This window comes from Salvelinus fontinalis, chromosome 38, assembly GCF_029448725.1.
Source record: "Salvelinus fontinalis isolate EN_2023a chromosome 38, ASM2944872v1, whole genome shotgun sequence".
Classification (NCBI taxonomy): Eukaryota; Metazoa; Chordata; class Actinopteri; order Salmoniformes; family Salmonidae; genus Salvelinus; species Salvelinus fontinalis.
In genome coordinates this window covers 513210-521409 of record NC_074702.1, presented here as the reverse complement: position 1 = coordinate 521409, position 8200 = coordinate 513210, and positions in this window count along the sequence as shown.

Below are 8200 nucleotides of genomic sequence, written 5' to 3'. Positions count from 1 at the left end.
AAAAAGCATCTAATCAACAATGGCATTATTATCATTTAACTCTGCAACTCTTTCAACTATTTACTTTTATCACAGCTGCACCAGTTTGATGGCAAAACATTGATAAAAAATACATATTGACATAGTAGGAAAATATATAAAGGATATTTTATGCTGAAACCCTCATATTTAACACTGATGGCATTTGCTAAGTTTGGTTGATATTTAGGAAAATGTTTTAGAGCTTTGTCATCTTATTTAATATATTTTACATGTGATAAGGCCTCAGTGGGCCAGGGATAATTAGACGCCTGTAATAATCTAAAGTACCAAAATGGCCACTACATGTGATAAAATTCTTGAAAGTTACCAAACTTTTTAGTGCCCCTAAGTAAACCCCAACACTGGACAGACAGAAACACAGTAGAGCTGATGCAGCTTTATAACACCCTGAAGAAGGATGAAATGCACCATTCAATAATAAACATTTTTGATTCAACTTCCACTGTCCTAGAGTGACTCTCACACATCTAGCTTGCTCCAAATCCTCAATTAATGAACCTTGATTAGACTGCAAGCCAAGGCGTTTCTTCCTTTGCACTGTAGCTTTGACAGTCAGAGCAGTACCCATGGACTGCTGCACTGCAGAGCATGTTGAGTCCTCTCCTCGCAGGTAACCTCCTTCAAGCCCACTCATCCTCAGCTTTATACTTGTATTCTCCACGCTCTGGTCAAAAGTAGTGCACGATAAAGGGAATTGGGAACCATTCGGTATTACACTGAGGGATGAGGCCAGAAACATGACATGTAGTTACTATCATACTGAGGGATGAGGCCAGCAACATGACATGTAGTCAGTATCACACTGAGGGATGAGGCCAGAAACATGACATGTAGTTACTATCATACTGAGGGATGAGGCCAGAAACATGACATGTAGTTAGTATCACACTGAGGTATGAGAGGGATGAGGCCAGAAACATGACATGTAGTTAGTATCACACTGAGGGATGAGGCCAGAAACATGACATGTAGTTAGTATCACACTGAGGGATGAGGCCAGAAACATGACATGTAGTCAGTATCACACTGAGGGATGAGGCCAGAAACATGACATGTAGTTAGTATCATACTGAGGGATGAGGCCAGAAACATGACATGTAGTTAGTATCATACTGAGGGATGAGGCCAGCAACATGACATGTAGTTAGTATCATACTGAGGGATGAGGCCAGAAACATGACATGTAGTTAGTATCATACTGAGGGATGAGGCCAGAAACATGACATGTAGTTAGTATCATACTGAGGGATGAGGCCAGAAACATGACATGTAGTTACTATCATACTGAGGGATGAGGCCAGAAACATGACATGTAGTTAGTATCACACTGAGGGATGAGGCCAGAAACATGACATGTAGTTAGTATCATACTGAGGGATGAGGCCAGAAACATGACATGTAGTCAGTTTCATACTGAGGGATGAGGCCAGAAACATGACATGTAATTAGTATCACACTGAGGGAAGAGGCCAGAAACATGACATGTAATTAGTATCACACTGAGGGATGAGGCCAGAAACATGACATGTAGTTAGTATCATACTGAGGGATGAGGCCAGAAACATGACATGTAGTCAGTTTCATACTGAGGGATGAGGCCAGAAACATGACATGTAATTAGTATCATACTGAGGGATGAGGCCAGAAACATGACATGTAGTCAGTATCACACTGAGGGAAGAGGCCAGAAACATGACATGTAATTAGTATCACACTGAGGGATGAGGCCAGAAACATGACATGTAGTTACTATCACACTGAGGGATGAGGCCAGAAACATGACATGTAGTTAGTATCATACTGAGGGATGAGGCCAGAAACATGACATGTAGTTAGTATCACACTGAGGGATGAGGCCAGCAACATGACATGTAGTTAGTATCACACTGAGGGATGAGGCCAGAAACATGACATGTAATTAGTATCACACTGAGGTATGAGGCCAGAAACATGACATGTAGTTACTATCACACTGAGGGATGAGGCCAGAAACATGACATGTAATTAGTATCACACTGAGGTATGAGGCCAGAAACATGACATGTAGTTACTATCACACTGAGGGATGAGGCCAGAAACATGACATGTAGTTAGTATCACACTGAGGGATGAGGCCAGAAACATGACATGTAATTAGTATCACACTGAGGGATGAGGCCAGAAACATGACATGTAGTTAGTATCATACTGAGGGATGAGGCCAGAAACATGACATGTAGTCAGTATCACACTGAGGGATGAGGCCAGAAACATGACATGTAGTTACTATCACACTGAGGGATGAGGCCAGCAACATGACATGTAGTCAGTTTCATACTGAGGGATGAGGCCAGAAACATGACATGTAGTTAGTTTTAGACTGAGGGGTGAGGCCAGCAACATGACATGTAGTTAGTTTTAGACTGAGGGGTGAGGCCAGCAACATGACATGTAGTTAGTTTTAGACTGAGGGGTGAGGCCAGAAACATGACATGTAGTTAGTTTTAGACTGAGGGGTGAGGCCAGCAACATGACATGTAGTTAGTTTTAGACTGAGGGGTGAGGCCAGCAACATGACATGTAGTTAGTTTTAGACTGAGGGATGAGGCCAGCAACATGACATGTAGTTAGTTTTAGACTGAGGGGTGAGGCCAGCAACATGACATGTAGTTAGTTTTAGACTGAGGGGTGAGGCCAGCAACATGACATGTAGTTAGTTTTAGACTGAGGGGTGAGGCCAGCAACATGACATGTAGTTAGTTTTAGACTGAGGGGTGAGGCCAGCAACATGACATGTAGTTAGTTTTAGACTGAGGGGTGAGGCCAGCAACATGACATGTAGTCAGTTTTAGACTGAGGGGTGAGGCCAGCAACATGACATGTAGTTAGTTTTAGACTGAGGGGTGAGGCCAGCAACATTACATGTATATAGGCTAGTTAGCTTCACAGTCTAGTTTGGTGGCATTCTGTTCTCATAGCTTTTTCTGTGAAAATCTGTAGATACAGAAAATTATTTGTTTTTGTAGACAATAAACATTATTGTATTTATTTTATTTTAGAGTAGCTGAGTGTATTTTCCTCATTTTAGACAGATATAATAGGTTTTAGTACTGTCTTGTAATTTCTTGGGCTGATCTCTCTGAAATGTGGTATAACACCGCCCCCTACTGTCTACTCTCCCTAAAACCACTACATCACCAGAGCCATGAGAGAATGTGTAATATGTAGGTCTAAATTACACATCAGGTTGACAGAGGCATCTCGTTCCAGACAGGGGAACAACTGCAGATTTCTTTCCCCCTAAAAAATTATAATATGCCAAGCTATCAATGACAGGGATTTTGGCCATGCCAGGAATGTGACATGACCATTGGAGTCAGGATGGATTTGGTTTGTGGGAACTGGTCTATTGTGCTCCACACACTGCCAGTCTTGTGTCCAAGCCTCTGGCGCTGTGCCACGCTGGTGCCCCGCTAGTTCTGTCTGGCTCTAAGCCACGCTGGCATTCCATTCCCCAGCAGTCCTGTCGGAGGTATTTCCACTGTCCATCCAGAGGAGATTATTGTCCTGCGTCATCAGCTGCTGTGGCTAACATTCCATGTCAGGAGACTTTCACACTCCTCTGTGCTCATGATGATATGTTAACTTAAATATGACCTTTTCACTCTCTCAAGAGTGCTAATGAATCCTTGACAGAAAAATTCTTGATACAAAAATGTCCCATATTCCTTAACCTAGAAAGCAATATTAGAATAGTTGAAGTAACTCATGACAGCATGAATGGTATTATAATTCAGTTACCACACTCAACTTTAACTCACAAAGTATCAACCAGCCGTTACAAAACATGTGGTATTGGAGGGCCATTTTCCTCTGGTCTGAACAAAGATCCCAACGCCCCAGGGCAGTGATTGGGGACATTGCCCTGTGTAGGGTGCCGTCTTTTGGATGGGACGTTAAACTGGTGTCCTGACTCTGTGGTCACTAAAGATCCCATGGCACTTATTGTTAGAGTAGGGGTGTTAACCCTGGTGTCCTGGCTAAATTCCCAATCTGGCCCTCAAACCATCACAGTCACCTAATCATCTCCGGCTTCCAATTGGCTCATTCATCCCCCTTACCTCTCCCCTGTAACTATTCCCCAGGTTGTTGCTGTAAGTGAGAATGTGTTTTCAGTCAACTGACCTGGTAAAATAAGGGTTAAATAACCGCACAGCAAATACAGACATATTGTGAACCAAACAGCCATTCTGTTGATGAGACTTTTTTATTTATTTAACCTTTACGACCCTGGGCCAATTGTTTAACCTTTACGACCCTGGGCCAATTGTGCGCCACCCTTTGGGACTCCCAATCACGGCCGATTGTGATACAGCCTGTATAGTTGTCCCATTGGGTGGCCATTACATTACAGATCAAGTCTCTTCCTTCCACAGTTGAGCCATGAACAGCCAGGTCAGGATGTGGTGTCAACTCTCATCTGTCTGGGGAGACTGAAGACACTCATTATCCCTCTCTGGTGAATGTCCTACTGTTCTAGTAGTAGGCAGAGAGAGAGAGAAACAGAGAGATAGAGAGAGAATGAGACAGAGAGAGAGAGAGAATGAGAGAGAAAGAGAGAGCTCCTTGTGGGTTATGCTCACCAGCTTTGTCTGGCGTTCTCACATTTCAAGGAAAGGAGAGAAAGGGAGGGGAGAGAGGAAAGGTGGTGGGTATGGCAGCTATGGTGTGCAGTTCCACCACGGAATTGATGGTTTTGGGTGGGTTGGTCCCTTTTAGCCAGAGGTAATCCTCCAGGATCTGTCCCTAAGCCCCCCTAAGGCCCTAGAAACCCCAGCTGGAATGCACTCTCACAGGGGACAGCTGGTTGGGAGGGAGGGGAGAGGGGAGGGATGGGGGTTCCCACAAATTGAATTAAGAGAGGAGCAGAAAGGAGGGTAAGAGGGAGAAGGGGAGTAAACACAGGGAGATGGAGAAAACAGATGCCCTTCGCTCTCACATGCCTCACCCTGATCTTAACCCCCCACCCCCTTTCTCCTGAACAGCAGCCTAACCCCCTCCACCCTCCCCCCTCCACCCTGTCCCTGGACTCTGTAATGTGTACACTGACCTGTAACACCTGTACTCTAACCCCCTCCACCCTCCCCCCTCCACCCCGTCCCTGGACTCTGTAATGTGCACACTGACCTGTAAACCTGTGCTCTAACCCCCTCCACCCTCCCCCCCCCACCCCGTCCCTGGACTCTGTAATGTGTACACTGACCTGTAAACCTGTACTCTAACCCCCTCCACCCTCCCCCCTCCACCCCGTCCCTGGACTCTGTAATGTGTACACTGACCTGTAACACCTGTGCTCTAACCCCCTCTACCCTCCCCCCCCCACCCCGTCCCTAGACTCTGTAATGTACACACTGACCTGTAACACCTGTACTCTAACCCCCTCCACCCTCCCCCCTCCACCCCGTCCCTGGACTCTGTAATGTGTACACTGACCTGTAACACCTGTGCTCTAACCCCCTCCACCCTCCCCCCTCCACCCCGTCCCTGGACTCTGTAATGTACACACTGACCTGTAACACCTGTGCTCTAACCCCCTCCACCCTCCCCCCTCCACCCCATCCCTGGACTCTGTAATGTACACACTGACCTGTAATACCTGTGCTCTAACCCCTCTCCCCTGACTACTGAGGAAGCCCAGGCCAGCTTGTATATTCTGCTAATGCAGGGATCTATGGCACTAGGATCTGATACGTGATGTTGATCTGATGGTTGGTCTACTCAGTCCAGGTGTGGTTGTATCCTGTTTTGCAGTGGGTCACAGTGGCGTGTGTGTGTCTGCGTGTGTGTTAGTGATGCACGGGTTGACTAATAACCTGCAATTCCCGCGGTTATATCCGCAGGGTGGGCGGGTTTCGGGTGATCAGTTTGGTGGCGGGTGAATTGCATAAAGAGAAAACAATACCTTAAAAAATGTCTGTATACTTTTTGTGAAATGTGTATCTCTAGGCTACATTGAGGTTTTTCTGTAATTATTTTATCAGTGGCATTAGTGCATACACATAATCTTTATGGCCCTTTTTGGGAAAGGGGTCGAACTGAAATCTTATCAGAAATATGTTGGGTCGTTTTCCCAGCTTTATATTTCCTTTCAACCGGTCAAACTTTTCCTTTTATTTCTTGTTATTGGATTTTCTCCCCGGTCCCTTGTAACGTTCGTCGTATGAAGTAGAAAGAGACCAAGCTGCAGCGTGGTAAGCGTTCATGATTTTTATCAAACTGAAACAAAATAACAAAGTAGAACAAAACGAAACAGTTCTGTCAGGTGCAGACACAAAACAGAAAACAACTACCCACAAAACACAGGTGGTAAAAATGCTGCCTAAGTATGATTCCCAATCAGAAACAACAATCAGCTGTCCCTGATTGAGAACCACACCCAGCCAAAACATAGAAATAAAAAACATAGAGTTTCACACCTGAGTCACACCCTGACCAACCAAACATAGATAATAAAAAGATCTTTCCGGTCAGGGCGTGACATCCCTAAACGTCTTTTCTCCATGAAAGAAGCAGAGATCACAGAGAAAACTTTACCAATGTCAACTAGATTGAATCATTCATTCTATCAATGCATGATATTGTTCTGGTGAGCAAGGTTAGTCTTCTAGGGCAACATATAATGACAGAAGAGAAGCTGCATGTATCTAGTTATAGACAAGTTGACTAACAAATAGCCTACCAAAATATTGAAAATTATAAGCAGAAACATATCTAAACCAGGCAATAAAAATCGTGCAAAAATCGTTCCACCGTCTCTGACTACAGCGCATTTTCTTTATTAGCAGGTTAGGTCTGGTGCTGGCCTCAGATTTTCACTTCATCACATTATAGTCGGGCGGTTGCTAATAGTAATTAGCTAACAGTTATTAGCAACTGCAGATGGTTGCAGGTGAAAAAACTGCTGACCCGCGCAGTGTGTGTGTGAGTGTGTGTGAGTGTGAGAGATTCTGCATGGAAGCATTGGTCCTCTGTCTCAGGCTGTCAGAATGAGGAATAGCAAACAGCTGGCCAGTGGAGAGAGGAGAACCTCAGATGAAAGAGTTGTCACCCACCAGGTCACTCAGCTGTTACTGCTGCATGGTGAGGAGGAGGAGAAGAGGAGAGGAAGGGGAGGAGAGGAAGAAAGGAGAGGAAGAGGAAGGCAGCAGGAGGATGAGAGGAGGAGAGTAGGAGGAGGAGGGGAGCAGAAGAAGGAGAGGAGGAGAAGGGGAGTAGGAGGAGGAGGGGAGCAGAAGGAGGAGAGGAGGAGGAGGGGAGCAGAAGGAGGAGGAGGAGCAGGAGGAGGAGGGGAGCAGGGGGAGGAGAGGAGGAGGAGGGGAGAAGGAGGAGGAGGAGGAGGAGGGGAGCAGAAGGAGGAGGAGGAGCAGGAGGAGGAGGGGAGCAGGGGGAGGAGAGGAGAAGGAGGGGAGCAGGAGGAGGAGGAAAGGAGCAGGAGGAAGAGGGGAAGAAAAAGAAGAACAGGAACTGCATCAGCTCACCAGTCATTTCCCATCGCTGCAGGGGTGTAATGGTTATGGGCCACAAGACCTTTCTGCATATGCTAGTGTGGTCTTGGAACGTCTTACATTCTCCTCTTTAGTTTTGGGTCAACAGCCAGTCACTCAGCAGAGGGAATTTAATGGACAGCTCAAGGTCACCATCCACCCTGGACATCCAAATCATTGGCACCTACAGAACACTACTTTTATGTCACAAAAACGTTTCAATATGCATTGTTGAAAAACAACTGTCACACTGACTGACTGAAAATGCATTTGTCCATTGGCAGTCCATGCCCAAAACAATGAACCAAAGAGAGACAGTGAAGAATGCCTTTGAAGTGACAAATAAAAATGTGAGGCCCTGGACAGCTGTGGATTTATGACGATGACAAATCTGCATATAATCTGCCCTAATCGTGCATGCCTTTGCTCCTGGTTAAGATAAAAGCATCTTTCTTCTCCCTACATTCCCAGCAATGACCGGTGATGTCACCAAAGGAGTGTGAAAGTGTCAGGTCTGAGGGCCCACAGCTTCTGGTTCCCTGACTGGCTTTGAAGTGAGCAACCGGCTGCTGTGACACACCGTGACACACCGTGACATACCCCACCCCAACCCACCCTACCCCATACTTCGACGG